Consider the following 17,801-nt stretch of genomic DNA (forward strand, 5'->3'; position numbering starts at 1 on the left):
ACCACCTACCTATACTAGGGGCAATTGCTAATGGCCAATTTACCTATCGACCTGCAAGTCTTTGGCATGTGGGAGGAAACCGGAGCACCCGGAGGAAACCCACGCAGACACAGGGAGAACTTGCAAACTCCACACAGGCAGTACCCGGAATTGAACCCGGGTCCCTGGAGCTGTGAGGCTGCAGTGCTAACCACTGCGCCGCCCTCCACAGCAATAACCTTTGATGTGGCATCTTATCAGATGCCTTCTGGAAATCTTAGTACAATATATCCACCAGTTCCCTTTTATCCACAGCACATGTTACTTCAAAGAATTCCAATAAATTGGTTAAACATGATTTCCCTTTCACAAAACCATGTTGACTCTGCCTGATTACCGTGAATTTTTCTAAATGCCCTGCTATAACGTCTTTAATAATAGCTTCTAACATTTTCCCTAAGACAGATGTTAAGCTAACTGGCCTGTAGTTTCCTGCTTTCTGTCTCCCTTTTTGAATAAAGGAGTTACATTCGCTATTTTCCAACCTAATGGAGCCTTCCCTCAAATCTAGGGAATGTTGGAAAATTAAAACCGACATATCAACTATCTTACTAGCCACTTCTTTTAAGACCCTAGGATGAAGTCCATCAGGGCCCGGGGACTTGTCAGCCCGCAGCTCAAACAATTTGCTCAGTACCACCTCCCTAGTGATTTGCAATTTTCTTGAGTTCCTCCCTCCCTTCCATTTCCTGATTTACAGCTATTTCTGGGATGTTACTTGTATCCTCTATAGTGAAGACTGATGCAAAATACCTGTTCAGTTCATCTGCCATCTCCTTATTTTCCCTTGTTAATTCCCCAGTCTCGCTTTCTATACGACCAACGCTCACTTTGTTAACTCTTTTCTTTTTTAAATGTCTGTGGAAACTCTTACTCTTTTTATATTTCTAGCTAGCTTTCGCTCATACTCTAATTTTTCTCTCCTTATTAATCTTGTAGTCATTCTTAGCTGTTTTTTACATTCTGTCCAATCTTCTGACCTGCCACCTATCCTTGCACAATTATAGGCTTTTTCTTTGATACAATCTTTAACTTTTTTAGTCAACCACAAATGGTGGGTCAGCCCCTTGGAATTTTTCTGTCTGGTTGGAATGTATCTGTTCTGTGTATTCTGAAATATCCCCTTAAATGTCTGCCACTGCATCTCTATTGACCTATCTGTTCACTTAATGTGCCAGTTCACTTTAGCTAGCTCTGCTTTCATGCCTTCTTAATTGCCCTTATTTAAGTTTAAAATACTAGTCTTTTTAACCCACTCTTCTCTCCCTCAAACTGAAAGTTAAATTCAATCATATTATGATCGCTGCTGTCGAGGGGGTGCCTTCACTATGAGGTCATTAAATAATCCTATCTATTTGCAGAATACCAGGTCTAGTGTAGCCTGCTCTCTGGTTGTCACCAGAACGTGCTGTTCTAAGAAACTATCCCGAAAACATTCTGTGAACATCTAGGTTACCTTTGCCCATCTGATTTTTCCAGTCTATATGTAGATTATAATCCCCCTTGATTATCGCCATACCTTTCTGAAAAGCTTGCATTATTTTTTCCTTTATACCCCGTCTTACCGTGTGGTTACTGTTAGGGGGCCTGTACGCCACTCCCACAAGTGACTTCCTGCCTTTATAATTTCTCATCTCTACCCAAACGGCTTCTACATCCTGGTTTCCTAAACTTAGGTCATCCCTCTCTATTATGCTAATATCATCATTAATTAACAGAGCCACCATCTTTTCCTAGCTTTCTGTCCTTAAATGTCATACCCTTCAATATTCAGGTCTAGATCAGCCATTACAGAGACATGGCTGCAGGATATCAGATCATTCTTATTTATTTCTATTTGTGCTATCAGTTCATCTGTTTTGTTTCGAATGCTACGTGCATTCAGCTACAGAGCCTTTAGTGTTGTCCTTTTATTATTTTTGTAAGCTCTAGCCTTATCAGTTGATTTACTCTTAGATTTGTAGTCACTGTCCCTTCCTGTCATGGTCTGTTTATCTTTTCCCATATTAATACCTTTCTCTCTTGCCTTGTCTCTACTCTTCGATTTACCACATCTTTCCAAATTTGATCCCTTGCCCCCACTATTTAATTTAAAACCCTCTCTGTCTCCCTAGTTATGCGGCTCGCTAGAACATTGGTCCCAACACAGTTCAAGTGTAGACCTTCCCAATGGTACAGCCCCCACTTTCCCCAGTACTGGTGCCAGTGCCCCATGAACCAGAACCCACTTCTACCACACCAGTCTTTGAGCCACACATTCATTTCTCTAATCTTATTTGCCCTATGCCAATTTGCACATGGCTCAGGTAATAATCCAGAGATTATTACCTTTGAGGTTCTGCTTTTTAATTTTGTACCTAGCTCCTCATACTGACTATGCAGGACCTCTTTCCTTTTCCTGCCTACGTCGTTGGTACCTACATGGACCACGACGACTGGATCCTTCCCTTCCCACTGTAAGTTCCTCTCCAGCCCTGAGCAGATGTCCTGAACTGTGGCACCAGACAGGTAACACAGCCTTCTGGACTCTTGCTCTTTGCTGCAGAGAACAGTGTCAATCCTCCTCACTATACTGTCCCCTGCTACCACTACTTTCCTATTTGCTCCCTCCAATTCGAACGATTTCCTGTACCATGGTGCCAGGGCCAGACTGCTCATCCACACTACCGGCCTCGCTATCATCCATACAAGCTGCAAGAACCTCAAACTTGTTGCTCAATTGCAAGGGCTGAGGCTTCTCCACTCCCACCTTCTCAATCCCCATACCTGCCTGACTCACAGTCACATCCTCCTGTCACTGACCAAATCAGATGACCCTATCCAAAGGGGTGTGACTGGCTTCTGGAACAGTGTGTCCAGGTAACTTTCCCCCTCCCTGATGCATTGCAATGTCTGCAGCTCAGCCTCCAGCTCATTTTCTCTGACCCGAAGCTCCTCAAGCTGCAGACACTGACTACAGATGTGGTTGCCATGGATTGCCGTGGGATCCAGGAGTTCCCACATACTGCAGCCACGATACATCACCTGTCCTGCCATCTAATGTTAATTAAATTGAATTTATTTTTCTTCGTTAATTTATAGTTCCCCGCTTCACCAAACTCCCTCACAGACCAAACTCCCTTCTTCACACTCTGCACTCAAGCAGCACTGAGACCCCTGAATTTGAACACTCTTTATAAAAAAACAAAATGGTGTCAACTTTACTAGAGCTCAGAAACCAGTTTAAGCTAACTACCCAATTAACTAGCTGCAGCTACTCCAAGCGTTTGTGTATCCCTGTTTAAAACGGGAAGAAACTTAACTTGCCTCTTAACTTAAACAGTAATTTTAGTTAATTGCTAAATGTAAACAAAAACTAGACTCTAGAGAAATTAACCCTTAAAAACCCATCACTCACCGAATTCCCTTCACACTCAGTGCAGACTGTTTGCAACGTCTCATAGTTTGCTGTCCACTGTTGCATAAAGGCCACTGATGCACTGTATTCTGAGACAGTTAACTGCATTTCATTCTCTCTTGACAGAGAACAGCAGGCAGAGCAAGCACATTGTTTTGGAAGAAAATGGGCTTATCAGTGATGGGCAACATGGTTTTGTGCAGGGAAGGTAATGTCTTACCAACTTAATAGAATTCTTTGAGGAAGTGACAAAGTTGATTGATGAGGGAAGGGCTGTAGATGTCATATACATGGACTTCAGTAAGGCGTTTGATAAGGTTCCCCATGGCAGGCTGATGGAGAAAGTGAAGGTGCATGGGGTCCAAGGTGTACTAGCTAGATGGATAAAGAACTGGCTGGGCAACAGGAGAGAGAGTAGCAGTGGAAGGGAGTTTCTCAAAATGGAGACGTGTGACCAGTGATGTTCCACAGGGATCCGTGCTGGGACCACTGTTGTTTGTGATATACATAAATGATTTGGAGGAAAGTATAGGTGGTCTGATTAGCAAGTTTGCAGACGACACTAAGATTGGTGGAGTAGCAGATAGTGAAGGGGACTGTCAGAGAATACAGCAGAATATAGATGGACTGGAGAGTTGGGCAGAGAAATGGCAGATGGAGTTCAATCAGGGTAAATGCGAGGTGATGCATTTTGGAAGATCCAATTCAAGAGTGAAGTATACAGTAAATGGGAAAAGTCCTGGGGAAAATTGATGTACAGAGAGATTTGGGTGTTCAGGTCCATTGTTCCCTGAAGGTGGCAACGTAGGTCAATAGAGTGGTCAAGAAGGCATATGGCATGCTTTCCTTCATCGGACGGGGTATTGAGTACAAGAGTTGGCAGGTCATGTTACAGTTGTATAGGACTTTGGTTCGGCCACATTTGGAATACTGCGTGCAGTTCTGGTCGCCACATTACCAAAAGGATGTGGATGCTTTGGAGAGGGTGCAGCGGAGGTTCACCAGGATGTTGCCTGGTATGGAGGGCGCTAGCTATGAAGAGAGGTTGAGTAGATTAGGATTATTTTCATTAGAAAGACGGAGGTTGAGGGGGGACCTGATTGAGGTGTACAAAATCATGAGAGGTATAGACAGGGTGGACAGCAAGAGGCTTTTTCCCAGAGTGGGGGATTCAATTACTAGGGGTCATGAGTTCAAAGTGAAAGGGGAAACGTTTAGGGGGGGATATGCGTGGTGGGTGCCTGGAACGCGTTGCCTGCGGAGGTGGTAGACGCGGGCATGATAGCGTCTTTTAAGATGTATCTAGACAGATACATGAATGGGCAGGCAGTAAAGAGATACAGACCCTTAGAAAATAGGCGTCATGTTTAGATAGAAGATCTGGATCGGCGCAGGCTTGGAGGGCCAAAGGGCCTGTTCCTGTGCTGTAATTTTCTTTGTTCTTTGTTTGTTTTGCAAGGATTTGCAGATTTCCCCGTGGTGCAGGGTCTCATTGACTGCATGCAATTTGCTTTCCAAGTGCCACATGTCAGATCTGAGATATATCGTAACCGAAAGGGATTCCGCTTCCTCAAAGTCCAGCTGGTGTGTGACTATATACAGTGCATCATGCAGGTCAGTTCCCGTTATCCTGGAAGCAGTCATGATGCCTTCAGTCTGCAGCAGTCCACTGTACTATCTGCATTTGAGCCATCACGACAAATCAAACAGTGGCTACAGGATGACAAGGGCTATCTGCTGACTACATGGGTGATGACTAGGGTGCATAACCCACGGACATGGGGCAAGCATGCATACGATGAAAGCCATTCTGTCACATGAAGTATAATAGAGCAGACCATTGGTGTGCTGAAACAATGCTTCCACTGCCAAGACTGCTCTGGAGGGGCCCAGCAGGACTTGGCAGAATGGGTGTCAGGATTTGTGGTGATCTGCTGTATGCCCTCATCTTTAGGAGGGCACAACCCTTACCACCATCTTTTTATCTGTTTATGGGATGTGGGCGTTGCAGGCTAGAACAGCATTTATTGCCCATCCCTAATTGCCCTTGAGAAGGTGGTGGTGAGCCGCCTTCCTGAACCGCTGCAGTCCATGTGGGATAGTAACACCAATAGTGCTGTTAGGAAGGGAGTTCCAGGATTTTGACCCAGCAGCAGTGAAGGAACGGCGATATAGTTCCAAGTCAGGATGGTTTGTGACTTGGAGGGGAACTTGCAGGTGATGGTGTTCCACCTTGTCCTTCTAGGTGGTTGACGTCGTGGGTTTGGAAGGTGCTGCCTAAAGATCCTTGGTGCATTGCTGCAGTGCATCTTGTAGATGGTACACATTGCTGCACTGTGTGCCAGTGATGGAGGGAGTGAATGTTTAAGGTGGTGGATGGGGTGCCAGTCAAGTGGGCTGCTTTGCCTTGGATGGTGTTGAGCTTCTTGAGTCTTGTTGGTGCTGCACCCATCCAGGCAAGTGGAGAGTATTCCATCACATGCCTGACTTGTGCCTTGTAGATGATGGACAGACTTTGGGGAGTCAGGAGGTGAGTTACTCGCCGCAGAATTCCTCGCTTCTGACCTCTTGTAGCCATGGTATTTATATGGCTACTCCAGTTCAGTTTCTGGTCAATGGTAGCCCCCAGGCTGTTGATAGTGGGGGATTCAGCTATGATAATACCATTGAATGTCAAGGGGAGATGGTTCAATTCTCTTTTGTTTGAGATAGTCATTGCCCGGCACTTGTGTGGCACGAATGTTACTTGCCACTTATCAGCCCAAGCCTGGATATTGTCCAGGTCTTGCTGCATTTCTACACGGGCTGCTTCAGTATTTGAGGAGTTGCGAATGGTGCTGAACATTGTGCAATCATCAGCAAACATCCCTACTTCTGACCTTATGATTGAAGGAAGGTCATTGATGAAGCAGCTGAAGATGGTTGGGCCTAGAACACTCCCCTGAGGAACTCCTGCAATGATGTCCTGGAGCTGAGACGATCGACCTCCAACAACCACAACCATCTTCCTTTGTGCTAGATACGACTCCAACCAGCAGGGAGTTTCTCCCCTGATTCCCGTTGACTCCAGTTTTGCTAGGGCTCTTTAATGTCATACTTGGTCAAATGCTGCCTTGATGTCAAGGGCAGTCACTCTCACCTCACCTCTGTTGTTCAGCTCTTTTGTCCATGTTTGAACCAAGGCTGTAATGAAATCAGGAGCTGAGCGGTCCTGGCGGAACCTGAACTGAGCATCACTGAGCAGGTTATTGTCGCAAGTGCCGCTTGATAGCACTGTCGATGACACCTTCCATCACTTTTACTGATTGAGAGTAGACTGATGGGGCAGTAATTGGCTGGGTTGGATTTGTCCTGCCTTTTGTGTACAGGATATACCTGGGCAACTCTGCACATTGCCAGGCAGATGCCAGTGCTGTAGCTGTACTGGAACAGTTTGGTTAGGGGCATGGCAAGCTCTGGAGCACAGGTCTTCAGTACTATTGCTGGAATGTTGTCAGGGGCCATAATCTTTGAGTATCCAGTGTCTTCAGTCATTTCTTGATATCACGAGGAGTGAATTGAATTGCTGAAGACTGGCATCTGTAATGCTGGGGACTTCAGGAGGAGGCGAGCAGCTCAGGAGGAAGGGAGAAGGCAACATGAACAACTCATCTGACTGTGATACCAGTGAGTGCAAGCCCAATTCCCCATTAATCACGTCCTGCACCTTCCCTTATCTCTGTCACTGGCCATCACAGTGCCACTTGGCCACAATGCAAAAATAAAAGCCAGCACAAAGTAAACATTCCAAACCAAACTTATAAATCAAACCATGCCATATGGCATACAAACGTCAACTAATCACCCTTGTGCATTCCTTTAGTGCCTTCCTTGCAGGTACCTTTGCCTGCATTACAACCGTGACTACACTTCAAAAAATGTTTACTTGGCTGTAAAGTGCTCTGAGACGTCTGGTTGTGAAAGGCACAATATAAATGCCTGTCTTTCTTTTTGCTTTGTTCTAGTGCTCCTCTGGAGTGCTGCCCCAGTGGCTGCAGCATGGCTGCTGGATGGCTGTTGACTTTCAATGGGGGGAGACTACACATGGCTTTGGAGGATGACCTCAAGCAGCTCTGGGCCTAGAAAGTCCAGCTTCAAACTGCATCATCACAGCGTGGACTGGCTGGCTGACAGGCAACAGCAAGAGCACTGGTGGAGTGGCTGTGGTGGGAGAACAGCAGAGCCGCTGTCACTCTCCTGGGATGGCACCTCAGCAATCCTAATAATCTGTTGCATTGCCATGACACTTTGAAACCCCCTTTTGAACACTGGTCTCCGCAGCCATGGTGACAGCAGTCTGAGCTTGCATTGCATCAGTCTAAATTTATAGTCCAGCACCCAGATGTTGGGTGGCTTCTGCTTGTGCTGCATTGGAAGCTGAAACATCAGACGCTCCATCGTGGTTGGGTCCGCAAGTGTGCTAATACAGTTGGCCACCACTTACATGCTGGAGAGAATGGGCTCCAAGCTCTACACAAAGCCCTGTACAGCAATGCTGCCGGACTGCTCCATGCTCCTTGACATTGTGTGCAGGCTTCCTGGCAGCCCTGCTGGTGCACCAAACATTTCATTGTGCAGACCCATCAGCCTTCTTCCTAGCCTGCCCCATCAAAGTGATCTGAATCCTCTGCAGAGGGCAGAGTCAACTACATTGCTATGGATCTGGAGTCACATGTAGGCCAGGCCAGGTAAGGACGGCAGAACTCGTGTGCAACCTTGCCCTCTGGGGAGCTAACACCCATGCTCCCCTTTTCCCCCTGACCTGGCTGCTGGCCACTCTTGCCCAGTGCCTCACCAGATGCAGATCCCACCTCTAAGCTGCCCTGTAAATTACATGCCATGTCTGTATCTGTCCTGGTGGCTGCCGATGTAAGATCAAGAGACAGTATTTCTTCATCAGTGTCTTGCTCTTCCACCCTTTCTCCCACCGTTCCTGGCCAGGTTTCAGTTCCTGGATATCTTGGGTGGAAGAAAGGCACAAGGGTTGGGTTATGGTGGGGGGTGCGGGGGGTGGGGTGGGGTGGGGTTGGTGGGGTGGAGAAAAAGGTGCATGCAGCTTGTGAATCAGAAAAGATAGTTGGTGAGAGGGAGGTGGGATGTTAGAAGGAGAATTAAGTACGAGGATATTGTCATCTTTTGTTGTTTCAGCTCCATCACTGGCCACGACCTCAGCAATGGCCATTCCAGTAGTGGTAATGTTACTGGGCTAGTAATCCAGGCCAATGCCCTGGGGACACGAGTTCACATCCCACCACGGTAGCTGGTGGAACTTAAATTCAACGAACTGATAAATTCAATTAATAAAAAAAAATTTGAAATTAAAAGCTAGTCTCAGTAATGGTGCTGTGAAAACTATTATCAATTGTTGTAAAAATCCATTTGGTTCACTAATGTCCTTTAGGGAAGGAAATGTTCTGTTCTGTTCTTGGTCTGGCCTGCATGTGACTCCAGACCCACAATAATGTGGTTGACTCTGCCCTCTGAAGTGGTCTAGCCAGCAGCTCATCACAACCTCCTTGAGGGCAATCCGGGATGGGCAACAAATGCTAGCCTTGCCAGCGACGCCCACATCCCATGGAAGAATCCTGTTACTCAGGCTTACCAAACAGCAAATAGGTACATCTGCTGTGACTAACTGATGACTTCACATCAAAGCGACTCATTTGACACTGTGAAGATCAGTGCTTTTAACTGGGATGTGTATTTAACCAAGTTATTTAACATTGATTTAATGGCAAAGAATTAGGATTATGAAAAGAGTGTACACTTAACTGGTATCTGCACTTCAATGCTCTAAAGTATTGGAATTTCAGGTATGTCTCAGCAAATTGTTTACAAAAGATTGCAGTCAGTTAGGACAGGAAAGGTTTGCTGAATGATACTTCATGCATTTAGTTATATTTTGAACATTATAACCACAGAAATAAAGGGCTTTTGCATACTGACCCTGTGAAATGTTAAGTGCACTTAGCAGTCTGAAGCAAATATTGTCTGGCAGGCTGAACTATCTGTTGGTGTCACATTTATTTGGTGTCAACTTCTTGGCCAGCTAATACCAGTTGACCTGAACAGGAATGCACTAGCTCCACAATTTTTCAACCTCATGACCAGTCTCAGTAGACTGAACAGTCTGCTTATCAGCATTCCTTTTGCTGTTGACACAAGTCTGTGAATTTCACTTTTCCCCTTTCTTCCATGGGCTGTACTTAATCTACTGCCCAGAAAGGATGCTGGGGTCTGCACCAATTATGTTAAAACTTGTAGTTGAAAAAAAGTTGAAAAGCAGGCTGCCGCCCAGTCTGAATGGATTTGCTTTCCCTGGACTTTGCATAAAGGTTGTTTACCACCAACCTACACCATGTTCTGACAGTGAAGGTCACCTTGGGCTTAAGGGAGATTACCATCTAATGTTTTGTCTCTGGTCGAGAACACTTCTGTTTACAGGATATTAAAATATTCATTTCCCAGTGGAGTTTCTAGAGTGACATGACATTCTGAAATAATAGAACTAAGGGTTGACATGTTTGCTTTTGTTACAGGTCTGTCATTTTTAATAGTTGAAAACAAGTTAGTCTGGCAGGAACTTGGTCATTTGAACTTCTTATTATGCAATAAAATAATCAGAGCCAAAAATCTAGCTGCCCAATTGAATCATATGTAAATATAAACGAGGTTTTGTGTTGCCAGGTTAAGCTATTGGAGGATGGATTACAATGTCCACACGAACAAAGTGGTGTCACTTTAGGCACAAAATAGATATTTGCTTTGTGATGACATGTGGACACAACAGCTCCCCCTATTGCTGGAAGAGACTATTGCAGATGAAATTGGTCTGGATTTCAAGGCCTGTGACATAAAATCTGGAGAGTTCTTTGGTGCCTGTACAACTAAAGTCTGTATGGTAGCAGATTATTTTAACCTAATGTAACTCATTGGTAAATCAAGATTTAGAGTACTGTGGAATTCTTACATTCATTTTTATAGTGCCTTTCATGACCACTGGACATCTCAAAATGTTTTACAGCCAACTTCTAGCTGAAATAAATAATAGGATCTTGATGCATTGAAAACTTCAGCCTGGTCTGGTGATTCTGGAACCTTGTTTCTAAGTTACACCAAGCAACTCAGAAACCTGAAATATTTTTTATTTGAGAAAAGAAAATACTGAGGTGATCCAGATCTTTAAAATAATGGGAGATTTGAATAATGTATATGAAATCAGGCTAATTATCTTGGAATGAAGCTGTAGAACTAGAGGATCTGGGTATAAAAAAAGATCAGATCAGACTGGAACTCAATAAAAAAAATGTTTAATTGCTTCGTGTTTTGAACTGTAGCTACCATCAAAAGTAGTCAGTATGATTCTGATTAATTTATACAAGTCCAAATAACTTCTTTCAAGAATGCTTGGAAGGCTAGAAGGATAGGTATTCACAGTCATGATAGAATTCTGTTTGGAACACAATGGCTTGGTTGCTACTGGGAATTATCTGTGGAATGTTTGTCCTTTACAGACAGAATATGTACCAATGTCTTTACCAATCAGACTTCACTTGCCAACTAATCAGCACACTCTTCTCATGCAGTATAAGTTGTTTTCCCTTACATTGGTTATTGTGGATTGTCCTGATGAGTGCAAGATGAAAAGCTTTGACAACTTGTCTCTATTTTCAGCAATACTCAAGTTCTGTGCTACTAAGTGACTATTAACTTTGATTGTTGGATGCAGGCACTAAAGGTAGAGGCCACATATGAGAACCTTAGGGAAATAATTCTCCTGAAGAATTTAAAAATGTACATCCTCCATTGGTTAGAACTCATGTAGAGAACCAAAAGATTTCAACAGCCAGACGGGCAGCTGAGATTGCTGGTTTATAAGCCTAAACCCTTTGTCCGTCACCCCCACAAACCCAGGAGGGTGAAAGGAAGGCAGGTAGTCGGGGACGAGAAGGGATAGCTGGGATCATCTGCTCAGACCAGAAAGGAAGATGCTGAGGGTGGAAGTGAAGTCCGACAGCCGAAGTGTCACCTTTGTGAAGAATGCTGGAAGTTGCAGGGTAAACCCATGGGACTCATTGGGGTGCACAAGGCCAATGCAGAGAAAAGGGGCCCTGACCGAGAGTACGATAGATCAGGCTGTAGTTCTGACTGCAACTGTAAGGCCAAGTACAAAAAGCACTGAGTGTGGGGGACGTGAACAAGATACCTGAGAGTTATAGGGAATTCTTGTCAAAGGAAAAGTAACTCCTTACCCCTCAAGTGAGGCAGGTAAACCTATAGTTATACTTAGGGATACAGGAGCCATCCAAACTCTTTTGCTGGGGAAAGGCATAGCTTTTCCACTAGAGAGCACATTGAATGCCAAGGTTTTAGTGAATGGTATCGGCGGGGAGTATATACCCATACCTTTGTATCGGGTGCACCTGGATTATGACTTCATGTCAGGAACGGTAACTGTAGGGGTTGTCCATAGTTTGCCTGTAGATGGAGTTTACCTACTCCTGGGGCATGAATTGGCTGGAGCGAAGGTAGTAGCTTCTGCAGTAGTCATAGAAAGACCAAGTAAAGTCAAAGAGACAACAGTTTCAGGAAAAGATGTGTATTGACCCAAGCAATGGCTGAACAAGTTCCATTGTTGGAGGTAAGATTGGCACCACAGACAGATAGCCAGATATCGGAAACTTTCTTTGGGGATTTGGATAATCCGTAGGAGATGTTCAGTAAGTCTTCTCTGATCATGGCTCAGCAAGCTGATCCAGAGTTAAATAAAGTGGCACAATCGGCTCTAACGGAAGCTGAGGCAAAGGGAGTTCCAGAAGGCTACTATATTAAAAATAGAATTCTGATGAGAAAGTGGAGACCTCCTCACAAACCTGTGGATGAAGAATGGATGGTTGTTCAGATAGTGGTACTGGGAGATATTAAGGATAGCTCGTGAAATTCCTATGGCGGGACATGTGGGGATCTAGAAGACCCAATCACGTATAGGTCGATATTTTTACCGGCCAGGTCTTTCCAAGGACGTGGTGCAGTTTTGTAAAACTTGCCATACATGCCAGACTGTGGGAAAACCGCAACCTGCCATAAAACCGGCACCTCTAATTCCCATACCAGTTTTTGGGAAATCATTTAGTAGGGTGTTGGTAGACTGCGTAGGACCTTTTACCGAAAACCAAAGCAGGACTCCAGTATATACTCAATGGCTACTCGGTTCCCAGAGGCCATTCCCTTGAGAACAATTTCTGCTAAGGTAGTGGTCGAGAAGTTAATCCAGTTCTTCACTAGATATGGATTACCGATTAAGATTCAGTCAGATCAAGGTTCCAATTTTATGTCTTATATTTTCCAGGAAGTTATTAATCTAGGTATAACACACTTAGCCTTCAGCGTACCACCCACAGACACAAGGGGCTTTAGAACGGTACCATCAGACCCTCAAAACGATGATTAGGGCATACTGTCATGCTCCCATGGTTGGGATAAAGGGCAAGAATTTCTCTTGTTTGCCACTAGGGATTCACCGAATGAGTCTACTGGTTTTAGTCCTTTTGAATTAGTTTATGGACATGAGATAAGAGGTCCTCTAAAATTAATTAAAGAAAGTTTTTTTAGAACAGAGGGACGAATCTTCTCTGCTCGATTGTGTGTTCCGGGAACAGCTCTCAAGAATCTGCAAAGTGGCTCAGGAGCACCATAAAGCTTCCCAAACAAGTATGAAGAAATGGGCAGACAAGCATACCAAGACCCGAACATTTCAGCCACGGGATGAGGTGTTCGTATTACTGCCTTTACAGGGTGAACTGCTGAAAACACGGTTTAGTGGTCCATATAAAGTGTTCAAGACAACTGGTAAAATAAATTATTTGATTGACACCCCAGATCGCCGGAAGAAGAATCAGCTGTGTCATATCAATATGTTGAAGCAATATCATTGCCCTGCGGAAGATAAGCAAGCACAGGTACGTCAGGTAATAGGGACAGTGAAGGATAAAAGGGATAGTGAGGATGAGGCAGAAGGAAGCCTAGACAGTTTTCAAATTGAACCTCCTACTATCCGGTTAGGTAATACTGAATTGTTAGGGATATTGGACACTATGTTTTCATATTTTGATGTAGAACACTGAGAAGACCTAACAAGGCTACTCACAGCATTTAAAGGAGTCTGTAGGGACAAATGAGGATGTACAACCTTAGCCATGCATGATGTGGATGTAGGGGAATCCTTTCCTATAAGACAGCATCCTTATCGCTTAAATCCAGAGAAACAGGCCCAGGTAAAAGCAGAAATCCAACACGTGCTGGAAAACCACCTAATTGAACCCAGTCAGTGGAGCTGGAGTTCCCCAGTCATGTTAGCGCCTAAGCCTGACGGTTCAACTAGATTCTGCGTAGACTACAGAAAGGTTAATGCAGTAACAAAGGCAGACTCCTACCCAATTCCTTGCTTGGAAGATTGTATTGACAGAGTGTGCAGTGTCACGTTTCTTACAAAAATAGATTTGTTAAAGGATTACTGGCAGGTTCTTTTAACACCCCGAGCTAAAGAAACATCGGCCTTTGTCACACCAGACTATCTTTTCCAATGCCAAGTGATGCCATTCGGGCTAAAAGAAAAATGCCCCACCCACTTTTCAGAAACTTAATGAACCGAGTGGTAGCCAGTGTTCCTAACTGTGTGGTTTACCTTAATGATGTGCTTGTATACAGTGACACTTGGAAGGATCACTTGGAACATTGAGAAGCTCTGTTTAGAAAATTACAATTGGCTGATTTAGTGAACCTTGCCAAAAGTGAATTTGCAAAAGTGAGGGTAACCTACCTCAGACACATAGTGGGGCAAGGACAAGTATTGCCAAGAACAGCAAAAGTACAAGCATTGTTGGAGTTGCCTATCCCTAAGTCTAAGCGAGAAATCATGAGGTTTTTGGGGATGTGTGGTTTCTACCGCAAGTTTGTACCAAATTTTAATACTATAGCTGCTCCACTGACAGATTTGCTACAAAAAAAAGAAAACCAAGGTAGTGTGGTCAGGGGAGTGCCAAGCATCACTTGAGAGGCTGAAAGCCATTTCTATTAATGAACCAGTGTTGGCTGCCCCAAATTTCACTAAGCCTTTCAATTGATGCTAGTGACCTGGCGGTCAGTGCAGTCCTGTTAAAAGGCAATGAATCGGGCATAGAAAGGCCAGCGGGATACTTTTCCAAAAAGCTAAATCGACACCAAAATAAATACTCAACAGTGGAAAAAGAAACGCTGGGCTTATTACTAGCTCTTAAGCATTTTGAAGTATATGTCTGCCACAACCACAGAGACACACTGGTATATACTGATTGTAACCCCCTAGCCTTAGTGGAAAAATTCAAAAACCAGAATGCCAGATGATTCCAATGGAGTTTACTATTGCAACCTTATCACTGAAAGATTATCCACATTGCGGGGAAACATAATGTAACTACAGATGCTTTGTCTAGGATTTAACTTTGCCATGAGCTATCTGAGTGCAAAGATGGTACAAAGCATAACTGTATTAGCTACAGCTAAAGAGTGAATGAGAATGATTGTGTAAATGTGTTTTAATATTTTTTCAACTTCTGTTTTTTTTTTCATTCTTTGTAATGCAATGCATTTAAAAATTATGTTTCTTTCCTCCAAGGGTGGAGGTGTTATGAAGGTGCTTCTATTTAAAAAAATTTTTTTTTGAGGATTCGTGTGTCAGAATTGTGGAGTTGGATTCATTGTATAACTGAGGTATTAATGGACGTTGGACTTTGTTTTTTAAGAGGTCACCAGAAGGACACATGAGTCTGGTTTGAAAACAATCTTTACTGGAAGTGACATGCCTTAAGCTCAATAAACAACAGACACCTTGGTGACTTGTTTTTATCTGTTTATGGGATGTGGCCGTCGCTGGCTGGGCTATCATTTATTGCCCATCCCTAACTTGGGGCAGATGTTTACAGAGAAATGACACGACTCGATTTATGAGGGTCAGGAGGTTCTGACTTGATGTTTGGTTTCACTTCTGAGATATTGTTTTGGTTCAGTTGGGGTGTGGTCTGTGTTTTCAAGCAGTTGGAGATCAACCTGCCAAGAGAGAAACACCCAGCTTGCCTCTGTCCTCTTGTCTCTATGAAATGCTGCCTTTCTCCTGAGGAGCTCCTGGAAAGCTTGCCAGATTAATTCTCGACGCTGCCTGAAAAGAACTGCTCCAGAAAGGATCCCAGTGACCAATCTGTGTGTATTCAGATGCCAGACTGTATGCCATTTTGGGACACAACATATCTTATCTGTTTTCTCCAAGAATTAACAAGTATTTGGCCAAAGTATTTTTTGGGGTTTTTTTTGTAAAAGACCTCTGCAGAGAAAATCTCTATTTTTCAGTTAACCGGTGTATGTGTTTGTGTCTGAGGGGCTACGGTGAAAAGGGAACTTTCATATTTCAATTTGTGTGATGCTTTGCTTCGTTACTGGATAAGTCTTGATTTATAATCTGATAATTTTGTTGCTTATTAAAGAAACCGGGTTGGTGTATTTTATTCGGGGATAAAGAGTAGAGTATATGATTGATCATATCGGTAACTGGGTAAACATTTAAATATATGTTGTGACCTGTGGAGAAGTGGAACTAGAAAAGGCAGTACACGCCTCCTGCCTCAGTCGTAACACTTTATTTTCTCAGAGGTTTCCTTGCAATTAGTTATCTCCCTTTAGAAATGGATTTCCTTGGATAGAGTCCATTATAGGGAAAAATTGTGCAGGGTCTATGACAAGAACAGGTTTGATGGGTCAAATGGCTTTTTTTTTTACCCATTCCATACTTTTTGACAGTCTGTACCAGCTTCACTGGAATAAGACTTAGTGTGGAAATGGCTTTGACACCTGAGACCTGCAGACAGCCTGTCACCTATTATGAATATGTAACTTGAGCAGCCATGTAGGAGTTGCAACAGTGGCTATTGGGACTACTGAAGCAACTCTGCCTGTACCCACTTGTACCTTCCCTACACAATTAAGTTAAATTCTTTAATCTGCTAGTTCAACAAGTGTTACTTGATATAGTTGCAAATAAAAAAAAAAATACAAAGCTGAGTGGGATAGAGCTTTGTCTTTAATGCTGGGCATTGACCATTTTCTGGGCAGAACGCAGGAAGGAAAATTTGGCAGGGTGGACTCAAAGCCTGGTATTCAGACCTTCCTGATGTTTCTTCCATTCAGACTGAGGGTTGATCTAATGAGAAGCCTTTGAAATTATGGAGGAGTTTGCGAGGGTAGAGTAGTGAAGATGTTTCTGCCTATGAGGCGTTCAAAACTAGAGCCATATATATATGGTAATCACCAATAAATCCAGTGAAGAATTCAGATGAAACTTATTTACCCAGCGAGTGGTTAGAATATGGAACCTGCTACCACAAAGAATAGTTGAAACAAATAGCATTGATAACTTTCAGGGGAAGCTAGATAAGTACATGAAGGAGGAATGACTAGAAGGATTTGCTGTAGGTTAGAGAAAGTAGTGTGGGAAGAAGCTTGTCTGGAGCATAAACGTTGTATAGAGCAGATGGACTGAATGGCCTGTTCCTGTGCTATGCATTCTATGTAACTTAATGGAAAGACAGTCTAGCAGGCTCTGTATGGGGCATGTGATCCTTCCCGCCACATTTTCCTTTAAACATCATCTAGGGTGAAGCACAGAATGCCCAGGCGATAAAGATTAAAATATTCCCCCCCATTCCGCAAGTGTAATTTCAAAGAATTGTAAGCTTATTGTGACTTATTTTGGCTTTGATTTTTATACCAAAAAAAAGCTTAAACATTGCTTTTCATGTTAGCAGACTAAAAGGAGCTCTAATTGACAATTGATGCTTTTGGCTTTAGTCCAGCCAAGTAGATCCAAGTTCACAACACAAACTGGTTCTGTCTGGCCAATCCCCTCTCTTGAGAAAGTTAGGTTAGTGGTGTGAAGAATGAATAGTTGCCTTGTCCAGAGAACTGAGAGGTTGCTCTTGACTATTGAGGGATGAGGCTGCGATCTCAATGTATTAGTGGGGGTGAGAGCTTTCAAATTCTGCATTGTCTATCGTAAAACACGAACAGAAATGCTTTTCTGTAATAGTTTTATACAAAGAAATTGAAGTAATGAGATGTGCAGAATCATAGAACACTTATTCACTCCTGGTATTCTCAAACATTTCCCATGCTCCACCACCACCACTACCCCCGCCACCCTCCCCCCCCCCAACCCCGGCTCAAGAAAACTTGAAGGTTATTCTTTGTTTCATTTTAAATTGATATTACAGATTAAGAATTTTCAAATTATTGCAACACG

The 17,801-nt window shown here is 43.6% G+C and overlaps 1 protein-coding gene across 2 annotated transcripts in view; it reads left to right on the top strand.

Moving 5' to 3' along the window:
* The window catches only part of vps53 (VPS53 subunit of GARP complex), a 258,571-nt gene that overhangs the window by 202,276 nt on the left and 38,494 nt on the right, over nt 1–17,801 (top strand). The gene's annotated exons all lie outside the window — the stretch shown is intronic.

Source organism: Heterodontus francisci, chromosome 30 (genome assembly GCF_036365525.1).
Source record: "Heterodontus francisci isolate sHetFra1 chromosome 30, sHetFra1.hap1, whole genome shotgun sequence".
In the NCBI taxonomy this organism is placed as follows: Eukaryota; Metazoa; Chordata; class Chondrichthyes; order Heterodontiformes; family Heterodontidae; genus Heterodontus; species Heterodontus francisci.